The sequence below is a fragment of the Pelodiscus sinensis genome, chromosome 2 (assembly GCF_049634645.1).
Source record: "Pelodiscus sinensis isolate JC-2024 chromosome 2, ASM4963464v1, whole genome shotgun sequence".
In the NCBI taxonomy this organism is placed as follows: Eukaryota; Metazoa; Chordata; order Testudines; family Trionychidae; genus Pelodiscus; species Pelodiscus sinensis.
The window spans coordinates 63,782,233-63,794,892 of record NC_134712.1 but is presented as its reverse complement, the minus strand read 5'-3'; positions in this window follow the sequence as shown (position 1 = coordinate 63,794,892).

Sequence of the window (12,660 nt, the reverse complement as noted above, 5' to 3'; positions counted from 1 at the left end):
TTCTGCACCCCCACAACCTCAGCCTCCTGCAATATGATTGACAGAAGACTGAATGTGTGCATGAAGCTTGTTTTGACCAGTTATGATGTAAACTTCAAAGAAATGTTCAAAAAGGTGCAGCAGCCGAAGTCCCATTAAATAAAGACTATAAATACGATGTTTCAGTTATGCTATTATTAATCATTATGTCAATTATCAATAATATTGAGTTGTATATTTTCAGTCATGCAAATATACAGCTCATTGTTATACAGCTCTTTGTTGACCACTTGTTCTGAATTTTGATGTAGTTATGCTCTTTGGTTTGAAAAGGTTGCCGACTCCTGATCTATAAAGACCATGGTAGGCACTTCAGGTACTGGCATGCTGGTAGTTTTAAAAAGAATCATTTGAAATTATCTGGGATGGAGCCTGAGGACTTGACTACATTGGGAATACTGAAAAGTTAAGTGTACAATATTCAGAGATAGCTGTCACTATATTGTTCATTGAAATGAATGTAGGTACTTTTACAAGAGTATCTGAACACTCCATACATACTGGATTTAGCCTCATAATACAACAAAGAAGCACTGTATATTTTACAGTTTGAGAGCTATGTTACAGAGAGATTGTGACTCACGCAATGTCATTCAAGTAACGTGCTGTGGCACTCCATACCTCAAAGTAGCGCCCTTGAACTTCCACAGTCACCATTGTCATATAATTAGGATATGTTTTGTACAAAGTATGCCTTGTGAAGTATCATTTTAAAAGTCTTGATCTGTGGAACACTGGTATGTTGGATTGTATATGCTATCATTATTTATGAGGTTACAAAGTATAGTTGCATAAGTTATTGAAATACATTGTGTGCTTGAGAGCACTAACAACCAGTCTTTCAAGTACAACAATGAAGTAACCAGACAATTTTAATGGCTCATCAACACCAATCAAGAAAAGAATCCACTATCCTAGAGATTTCACAGAGGCGGCACATTTACAGAGGAGACTAACCCACATCATAATAAAGCTCATTCCAAGTAAGATGGAACAGTAATATCATCACTTGGCCTCCCTCCCTCCCACATCTCAACATCTGGAAGAAAAAAGACTTTGAATGAAGGAAGTTTGGTCTCAGTATGGGTACATCTAGACTACAAGTCTCTTTCGAAAGAGAGCATCTAGACAGCAACCAGTATTTTCGAAAAAGAGAGCCGCTTTTTCAAAAGAGAACACCCAGGAAGTCTGGACGCTCTCTTTCAAAAAAGCACTGTTTGCATTCAATAACGCCTTTTTTCGAAAGAGCACTTTCGAAAAAAGGCGTTATTCCTCATAAAATGAGGTTTCCTCAGTTGAAAAAACTGCTTCATTCTTTCGATTTAATTTTGAAAGAACATGGCAGCAGTCTAGATGCAGGTGAATTTTTTTCGAAAAAAAAGCTACTTTTTTTGAAAAAACCCTGTAGTCTAGACACACCCTACATGTGCTGATAAAAAGAAACTTTGAATCATCTGTCCAGGTGAGACACTGTTTAATCCAAATTCTGTTTAGTTCGTAGAACTCAGACTGCAAAAATCTCAGGGGTAGCCGTGTCAAACTGTAACTTTAAAAACTATGAGTTTGGGTGCAAGGGGACTCACACCTGGGGCAGGAGGTTGGGTGCAGGAGGAGGTTCAGGGCTGGGACAGGGTTTCAGGAAGCATGCCCTGGCTGGGTACTGTTTAACTGAGACAGCTTCTGGGTGGTGGAACAGTGGGATTAAGGCAGGCTTATTCCTGCGCTGGCCACTCCTGTATATGCTACCTGCTTGCAGCAGTGGCTCCATGGTGCCATGTGCTGTCCCTCATATACAGGCCCTCAGATTGTACTGGCCACAGTTTCCCATTACTGATCAATGGGAGCTGCAGGAGTGCTGTCTACAGGAAAAGACAGCATGTGAAGACCCCCTGCTCTGCCTTTCTCAGGGGCTGCAGGGACATGCCAGCCACTTCCAGGAGCAGCAATTCCCACAGGGATAATTACTCCAACCGCAAAAGGTTAGGCACTTCAGAACTCACCACTCAAATGATTAAATGTAAACATAAGAGAGAAATGAAAATGATGAAATGCAAAGACCATTCAAAACCCCAAACTATCCCACTTTGCAAGCAGTAAAAGAAGTAACAACAACCCCCCATGTATGTGGTGGGTCGGGAGAGGAGAGTGAAGGACAGTGTATGTTTGTGAGAATGACAGACACATACACAGTGGCTGTGTCTAGACTGCATCCCTTTTCCGTAAAAGGGATGCAAATTAGACACATCGCAATTGCAAATGAAGCGGAGATTTAAATTTATTTTAAGAGGAATAAGGGATCTTTTGGAAAAGGCTTTATTTTCCGAAAGATCTGCGTCTAGACTGCCGCTTTTTTCCGGCAAAGCTCCGAGCCAGAAAAAAGCGGCAGCCATTTTTATGCAAATGAAGCGGGGGGGATTTAAATCCCCACTTCATTTGCAATTGCGATGTGTCTAATTTGCATCCCTTTTACGGAAAAGGGATGCAGTCTAGACACAGCCAGTGTGTGAGAGTTACAGAGATTTGCATTACCAAGCTCCCTCCATCCTTCTCTTGGTGTGGAGAGAGGGTAAGGGAGTGACATCAGCACCCCCCCCCGCCCCACACCCTGCACAGCAAGCAGGAGGCTCCCAGAGGGCAGCTCCAAGACAGAGGGCAGGAGCAGCATGACAGTGGGTGGAGGGACAACTGAAGTGCCAGCGCTTGATGGCTTCCAGGCCAAACCAGTCAGGATTACCTGTCAGAGGCTCCAAGATCGACTGGTAAATCCCAATCTACTGGTTGGTGATCACTGCTTTAAAATATATATTATATCTAGGTTTTCTGTTTCTACTGGTGGTGCACATCTGCACATGCCTGGGTGCAAACAACAAAATGTATGCCACACACAGATTTAAAAAAATAAAAGGAATTTTGCTGGGGAGACTGCCACATTTGTGCTGAAACTAAGAATGTGAATCTAAATTCTCTCAGTCCTATTTCATTACTGGTCTTGATTTTTTGAAGGAAAAAATCAGGATTTTTCTCTTCGTACACAGGTACCTTGTTTGAATCTTAGAGTCCAGCTATAAGAACTGAGAAGAAAGACATGATAAGGTTTCCTTTTTCTGTTCTTTTGAATGTTAGTGCTGCTGGAGGATCTAAGACGATAGTGTGATGCCCTCAAGGAGCAGGCATCCTGTTTTGAATCTGACAAGAGTAGGCTTCCACACTACCTGAAGAAGTTTTCTAATTAGCACCCTCGGTAAGTTTCTCCTCTAGAATCGTCAGGAGGGCTTAAAAAGGAGCCTTGTTTTTTAAATTGTTTGCAGTGTTATAGTCATGTTGGCCCCAGGACATGAGGGAGACAAGGTAGGTGAGGCAATATCTTTTATTGGACCAACTTCTATTCTCTTTTCTATTGGCAAAAGAGACAAGTTTTCAGGCTTACACAGAACTGAGAGTTCAATAAAAGATATTGCCTCACTTACCTTCTCTCTTTAAAGACTAACATTTTTCCCTCTGAACTGAGCACATCTATCAGGAAATATAAGGTTGAAGCTGTGCCCAGGGTTAAAATAACCATATTTCTAAAGTATGTCTGATCATTATGTAGGTGATGTAAGTGCACACATGTATTCTTCACATTGCTTAGAGTACAGAAAGTCTGCTGTAAACCTGTGCATTGTGAGATGAATGAGACATAAAATAATACTGGATGAGTAACACATTGTGAGGCCTGATTTTAGCTGTGCTGCTCTGATTAACTTCATCTACAGTAATAGGCCCATCTAAATAGTTACACACAGAAACAAAACATTAAAAACTTTATCAGGACTGTAAAAATCCAGTCCTCACAAGTTAGGAAATCAAATGCATCATGGTATAATCTTTAATTAAAGGATCACATTATTTTATGCAGAGGTCCGCAGTCTAATTCAGTGCAAAGAATGAATATTGCTCACTTGGGGCATTTCTACACAGCAGTGTTATTTCAAAATAACTCATGCCATTTCAAAATAACAGAGTGCGCATCTACACAGCAAGCCAGTTATTTTTAAATAACTTTGAATGAATAGACTTCTTACTCCAACTTCTGTAACCCTCGTTTCAAGAGGAGTAAGGGAAGTCGAAAGGAAAGTGTTCTTCCTTTGACTTCCTGCTGCGTAGACAGTGCCACCAGCCAAGTTAAGCTACTTTGACTTCAGCTACACAATTAACATAGCTGAAGTTGCATATCTTAATTCGACTTTAGCCCACAGTCTAGATGTGCCCTTGATGAACAGCTATTCAGTATTTTTGTTTTTTTCCTGTTGCTCTATTCGTGTCCCCATGCCTCAGTTACTGCATGCTGTGCAAAACCTTTTCTGAAGATAGAATTATTACATTTCCTCATAGGTTTTTCTGAGGCGCTCATTAGAACAGTATCTGAATATTTGACAAATGTTTTAAATGATTCGTCCAGCTTCATACGGGAACCCTGTAGCAGAAACTGTGATAGAATCCACATAGCTCTCTAGGCTGTATTCAGCTGTCTGAACCAAAGACTATCTTGTCTCTTTCTACAATCCCCTGCCTTATTCCCTACGCCTCTTCCAAATGCTGAAATACATAAGGCAGGGCCCTACGTACAGCAGTCTCTCTCCCTAGGTAATTCTCCTTCACCAACAAAGCAGGTCCATCCTGGGAAGTGAATGAGATAGGGGACTGTGGAAAAAAATCTTATGGGATCACACAATTAAAGATTGCATCAGAATGCATATGCACCATAGAGTAGATTAAGGTTGTGTAGATAACCTCGGTTCTGGTATTTTCCTGATTTTGAATGCTTGCCTATGCAACATAGGAAATTACATACAAAAAACAGATTTTTAAAAATTATACCATGTAACATGATGATACCCACATGGGTCATCAGCACAGCAGGAATATTCACATTCACCATACTGACCTCTCCCACTTGAGCTAACAGAATGATGCAGCCAGTGTTTCCTGGAAGTTGTGTACTTGTGGGGGCACTCAGGAGAGATTCAAATGCCACTTAGCTACTTAGCAGAGTGCCCACAGCTAGGAGTTCTGTTTCTATTGGTAGTGCACATCTGCACATGCCTCAGTGCACATTAAAAATGGATTCCTCACGTGGACGGAAAAGATTAAAGAACATTGGATAGAGCCCAGAATAGTGATCTATGTGAATTAGCACTGTAAGGGAATGAGACACTTTAGCAATGGGTTTTATGGATATTTGCTCATGAACATGAGAGTAAAGAATCATGGGATTTATTGACGGCTCCGGAGGGGCTCTTATAGGCAGAGTCTTCTGTCCTCTTCCTCTTCCCTTGATCAAAGAGTAATACATTTTGCCCCATTTTTGTCTCAGTCTTGTTTCAGTCCCTCCCTGTCTCCTTGTCCCAGTCCCATTCTCAACACTTACCCGGTTACTTTCTTCATTCCTGAGGCTTCTCATCCCAGTCCCAATCTTTTTGCCCAGCCAGTTCCAGCTCCCCGATTCTGGATCCTTATCTAATCCTGCTTTCTCCCTGACCTATTCCTTCAGCTTTCACCTATGTTCCCTGTCCCAGTCTTTCTGACTTGGCCCCTTTGTTCAATGTCTTTGTCCTTCTCCTCTTCCCCACAGAGTAGATTCTTGCCCCATTTCTCAGACAGCCAGTCCTAGTCCTCCTCCCATGCCCTAGTTGATTGTCAGATCTGTCTCCCCTCACCAAAAACTGTTTCTCAGCCTCAAATGGCTTCAAGTCCCAGTTTCTTTACCATAGTTTTAGTTTCTCCACCCATCCAGATGGACAATCACCGTTTCCATCCTCCTCTGCCAGCAGCCTCCCAGTCATCTCCTAACCACTGATCCTTTTCTCAGTCTTTGCTATAGGTTTGGCTTTTTCTCATCTGACCAACTCATACTCAGCAGCATAGTCACTCAGAAGAGACAATCTGGTCCTGGGCCTGCCATGGCCCACAGCAATCCGGAGCTAATGTGAATAGAATCGTAGAGAAATTCTCTCTCAAATCTAAAACTATACTGAACATGTGAAAACTGCATTTTCTTCAAAATTAGTAACTTGACCAAACTTGGGTGGATTTTCATGGGATGGCAAAAGGCAAATCCCTGCCAAATTTCACAGACTGTTGTGCCCAGGTTCAAATTTATTTCCCCATTATCTTCATTCTCAGAAACAGCAGAACCATTTTGGATAAAAGTTTCAAAAGGAAAAAAAAATCATCTTGAGGCAGACAGTATGGAAAGTTTTATCCCAAACAATTAAAGTTTGGCAAAGTTCTAAACAACTGAAAACAGTGTTTTATAATGGGCAAATTGATTAATAGGTGGTGCTATCCATTCTGCCCTTGATGATAATCCTATTTGTGTAGGCAGCCTGAACCACTGTCTTCAGTGTTAAAGACAAGGGATTCTCTATTGAATTAGGAAGATGCAGCTCTATAGTGCATAAATTGTGTGGGTGCAGATTTTTTTAAAGTTGCGCTCCACAATCTATGTCTATATGGTGACATAGGTAATCTTTCAAATATTAACCAAATGTAAACCAATGCTGTGCAGTCTATCAGGGTATGCCTATACATCAGTGTTCTTTCAGAATAACGAAGTCCACATTTACACTACAAGCACTTATTTCAACAATGTAAAAATAATGTCGAGCTGCAGGACTTCTTACTCCAGCTCCTGTCATCCTTATTTTACGAGCAATGAGGGAAGTCGGAGGAAGAGTGCTCCCAAACTTCCTGCTGTGTAAACAGCACCAAAAGCCAAAATAAGCTATTTCGAGTTAAGCTACACAATTGACCTAGCTCAAGTTGCGTTGCTTAATTCAACTTTAGCCCTGCTGTGTAGATGTATCCTCTGAGTCTGCACTGCAGCCATTCTGAACAGTCACTGGGTGTCAGCTGCCCCATTTATTTCAATGAAGCAATTACCAGAATCTAAATGTGAACATTTCAATGGGGGCAGAAATCCCAGTCTGAAATGTGGATAGGCCTCACCTCCTGCACGGGAAGGAAAAGATAGTCTACTTTCTAACACAGCCAAGGAAACTCTATTCCAGGAGTACTTCCAGCATGTAGGTTTCTCATTGCTACTTGGCTAAAAGCCTACTCTCTGCAAGTCAATCCCTAGTGTGCTGTCGGGAGAAAAAGTCCAATAGCATGGAAAAGCAGTTCATCACATTCTTTTGTTGTTGTTAATCCTTACACTCCTATCTCCAAAATACAGGTAGATGGGAACAATTATTGTTTGGTGTAGCTGAAGTTATGTATCTTAATTGGACTTTTGCATTGCAGTGGAGAACTAGTAGGGGATAATTCATAGATTTTGTTGCAATTTAAGGGGCTGATCGTGGAAACCCTTATTCACATTAGTTGTCCCATTTATTCTAAAAGACCCACTTGTCGGAGGTAAAATCGTAACATCAGTACAGTGTTCGGACTGTTGGGATTTTTCCCGCCAAAATACATCAGGTGGTGCACATGGTATGCTTCACCAAGAGACTTTGCACTCAGCACTGAACTCTTTGCACTTAATACCAAACTCTGTGCATTCAGCACGAATTTTGCACCCGGCCCTAAGCAGCGATGCAGACGCACCAACCTCCAGTTTCCATCAGAAGGACTTTATAAGCAGGATCCCGTCCAAGGGTTCGGGTTTGCTCGCTCGCTCTTTCTCTTCTTCATGTGGTGATCTTCAAGTCTCTGTGGTGACCTCCCAGTGCATGTCATAGTGAAGGCTTGGCAGTGCATATTTGGGTAGCTCCAATTAGAGCTTGTGGATTTCATCACGTCTGTAACATCTGAATCCACTCCATTATCCTACTGGGGTGAAGACCCAGATGGAGTAGCGAAGGAAGGCCACCGCATATGAACATTGCTGCATCTTTGTAGCGAAGGCCCCAAAACTACCAGCAACTCATATTCTGTCCAGAGCAGCCCCTCCTCTGCTACTCAGAACATTTCTCCGTTGGATGTCCTGAGAACTTTTAGGAGTTCAAAGGTAGAAGGTCCTAGGCCTCGCCTCTGTTCAACAGGAGCACCATCAATAGTAATACTTACCTTTTCGCCTGCTTCTGTTGGGAATCTTTCCTATCTTCTTGCTTTCTAGAGTGTGAGCTGAATACCAGATACTAGACATTTGGGGTTTGTTATTGTGGTTTTATTATGCTACTTGTTGTACTTCTAAATGTATAATACAATTGAATATGGTTAAATTATCTGGACTCTGTCGTTCTTAGCCGATTTACCAGTGTTTAGATACGGGAGTGCCAGTTGGATCTCACTTCTAGGGCAAGGGCATTTGTCACTGATTCAGAAGCCTAAATCAACTAAATTCCCCATGAATTATTATTGTTACTGCGCCCTTGGTAACACACTCATGAATAAAGACAATTCAGACAGAAGAGTTGGCAGGTCCTCTGACCTTGTAATTGTCTTTGAAACAATAATAGTTTACAATATTTCTCAAGCAAGTCCTTTGTATTTTGTCAGTTACATATTTATGATAAGATAAAATATTTGAGTCCCAAAGAATTAAAAATTAGATTCTCTTTGCTGCAGAAGCTAATATCTAAATAATTCAAAGATCTTTTAAACACTGTTACAGATCTTTCATTTACAATATGGTAATGGGATTTAATTTTTTGCTTTAATTCAGCCACGTGGCCAGGCTAATCTAAGTTAATTTTCCTGTTTCATTTTAAAATAGAAGTATTTATAAGCTCTCAGTAGCAGTACATTTCCTCTCAAGACTCAATAAGTCATTCTTACAAACCCTCTGTGCCTCACAACTAATTAAGGCCAGCGGTAATTTAGCAGATTCTAGCTTTTCCATTTCAGCAAATATTGATAATGCAATTTGAATCCTAAACTCTTTCATTTAGACTCAGATCAAATATTTCATGGTTAATTCCATTAAGCTTCTGTGTTTCTAGACTCTTAACCTTCTAGATATGTAATTAGATATGGATCCCAAGCCACAAAATTCAGATCCCCTTCCTAAAAGGCACATAGGCGCACTGTGCACACACATTTTTTCCTTTGAGTAGGCATTTGATTGGAAATACATCCCCATATTCAAGAAGTTACATGTGATGTTTCAACTTTACTTTCCAAAACCCATTTTTCTCTTTCAAGTGACTCAGCAGCCATGTGCTGAGAAAAAATATTAACTCTTAACCATGAAAATCATAACGAACCTAAGGTAGCAATAGGCATAGGTCATAATGTCACTTTCACGGGGGGAGGAGGGAAATGTTTTCATTAGTATTCATGGAATTTCATTAGATAAAAGTATGATCCAAAAATGGAAATTTAAGTAGTATTATCCAACAAGAGGATTTTTCTTTGATTATACTAATTAGCATTTTGAACTAAGAAGTTATTCCTTTAGGTCCTATGATAGATACATAATGTTAATCTCGATTATCTCAATAAATGCATATGCAAAATGAGCCTGAGGCAAATATGAACTAAGAAGCATTCCGTGGATTGGTGGTGTGAACTGATTAAAGTGCTGTCATTTATACTATGGAGGACAGATTGAACAAAAGCTAATACCTTCATTTGTAAAAAGAGCAATGACTTCTTTAAAATTTTCACGTCTTCTAAAACAACTTATTATAAAATGATTGTGCTCCTAAAACATGGGTTGTGTCTTAAGTTTGATTATGCAACTGATAAATGTGATACTGCCTGTATGAAGTATAATACTGTATGTGTGCATCATTCCTAGCAGAATTAATCTAAAAAATACGATTAGCATGATTTTTTTAGATTTAAACACAAAGAAGTCTCACTCTTCCTCTTGCTTCCAATGTTCATCTTCAATCTGATGAGCCTTCTTGCTGTACACTCCAGATAGCTCTTTATTGCTGTGGGACACTATGGGATTGATTCTGCATGTCCATAAAATTGGTGCCTGACTTCAGTAGGTAGAAAATGATGCTCAATGATACAGAGCCCTTTAAGTATATAATACTGAGCAATACATGGATGAGACAAAGAAATTTGGCTCATATTAGTAGCACATGAGATTACAGAAGGTAAAGTGAAATATAAAATTGTATTTATCTGGATATATAACCAAAACACTAAAAATGATAAGATAAGAAGGGTAGCTTACTTGAGTAAGAAAAGGATAGAGGGAGGATACAGAAACAAGGAGAGGACGAGTCCAGATACAAGTTAGCAGCTACATCATCAGAGGATCTTAGCAGATGATATAAAGTAGGTCTCTCCAGTTGCCCACAACTCCCCTAATTCAAGAGTTTCATAATAGGACAACAAAATTTTCCTTGTCTCTCAGGGAATGAATTCAGTTTTGAGACTTGAAGGAGGAACCTAAATGACTTACCAAGCGTGGCTTCTATATTCTGCACTGGGGAAAGACACTAAAGCTATATCTACAGTGGGAAGGTTTTGCCACGAAAGTTCTCTACACCTGCAAAAGTCGCCAAAAGTGAAAACCGGTCAAACCAGTTTTTGATTTCCATTGTTGTGATTTCATGGCTACCATAGGTAAACATCCCACAGTGCAGTGTTATGGGAAGGCAGAGCTGATCCCTGCACTTCTTGGGATTCCCTTATAGCTCTGAGGGCATAGCTACACTACGAAATTATTTTGAAATCGCTCAAATTCAAAAATTACTCCTGAAATAAAATTGAAATAGCATGGGGAGCCTCAAAATTAGTCTGAGGCAGGCTCTGTTACTGTGGATGCACTACCTTGACTTAGAGGCCTGGAAAGCAATTCGAATTATTCTGGGGAGTAGTTTTTTCGAAATAGCATTAGTGTGGATGCTCCACAGCTGCTATTTCGAAAAAACTATTGTGAAATAAGTGTTATTCCCTGAGGAAAGGAGTACAGATTTCAAAATAACCAGCCCGTTATTTTGAAATAATGGGCTTGGTAGTGTGGACGCTCTGCTTGTTATTTTGAAATAAGGGGGGTTATTTCAAAATAACTCCCTAGGTGTAGACCAGGGCTGAGATTTCCATCTGTAGGTTGAGAATCTGATGTAGTGATCAAATCACACAAAGGAAAATAAGGGCGATATTTGCACAAGACTGAACTTCATAAAAAAGAATGTAATTCCTCTGCCATAACCAGGGTCTGGAAGTTCAGGGGTGAGACAAAAGAGTGAGCAATCATGCCTGCATACATATATGTACTGGGCAGAAAAGGGAAGGATTAGAGTATATTTTTTTGAGTAAAATTTGAGCTGTTAGGTCATGCTTATTCTCATTTATTTATTGAAGCAAAACCAGTCCAATGTAAGTGATCTTTGCATAAATATCAATCTTGGTATGAACAAGAGGTAGGTTTGTTTTATTTTTAAATTACAGCAGCCTTTGGATGAGCCCCTGTATTGATGCACACACATGCTTAACTTTTAAAGTCAATGAAAGCTAAACGTATATAAATCTTCACAGACCTTTAACTTTCTGTGCGTTCATTGAATTGATGGAAAAATATAGCCCCCCTAGTGGCCTAAACAATGTTTCCAGGTTCTTAGAAATTTACTTCTAGATAACACTTCTTAAAGCTAGAGCTTGTCTTTCTGGGAAAGTTTTACCAGATGTAAAGGTAGTTATACTTATATAACCTCTTCCTGTGGTCATTTCTGTTTTGGAATAAGAGTGGCTTTTGTATTTAAGTTTATATCACTTGGGAAGAGTTTAAGCTAGAGTTGAGGAAAACACAACACATATGAATAAGATCCACACAGTACTTTGTACTGGTAGCTTTATTGGCATAAGTATTTAAATTCAACCCTTAAATATCAAAATCAACCTTTTCCCCTGTAGACAGGGTCTTAGCTTTATCTTCTCTGTTTCTGTACCACTGAGTAGTTTTGATGCTGACTCAATCTTCTCCAGAGATTTCTGAAATATTCAGTTTACATTGCAAAAAACTGCAATCAAGGAAGCTAAAAAATTTCCACTCTAACTTTTGAAAGCCAAGGAATGTAAATTTTGTTAATCAAGGGTTTGTTTGTTTTTTTGCGGGGGGGGGGGGGGGAAAAGAGAAGAGATGGTGAAGCACAATACATAAATACTGCAATTGTTTTGTTAAGCTGTTTGTACTATAGCTGCAAAGGTAATAAACCAAACAAAAGGGGGGAGATGGAAGAAGAAAGGAGAGGTATATGAAGGGAACTACTTGATTTTTCTTCAAATAACTGACAGTCAGATAATTGGTTAGTAGTTCTCTTTTAATAATCTTAGATTTTTGGAAGACTTTTCTTCTTTCTTTTGCAATTGCTTTTACTTGCAATTTATTTACCATCACTATGAAGCATTGAAAAACCACACTAAAAAACACCACTTATGGCAACTTTCTTCTCTAGCACGTCAGTTGAGTGTCTTGGCTTTTAATAGTTCTTTATAGGCCTGCTTCAAACAATACCAATCACTTGTGAGAATCTTTTATGGCTGGTGTCATTTCTCTTACCACTCACTAAGCATGGTATATGTTTAGACAAAGGATTAACTCCATGACCCAGCTTTTCACTCCTTCCCAAAACTCATCAATTTTTGAAAGTCAGTTACATATCCATTCAATTCTTTCAATTAATACATCTATTCAGAGTCTGCATTTGCCTTTATTGTGCAGCAGCGTGCACT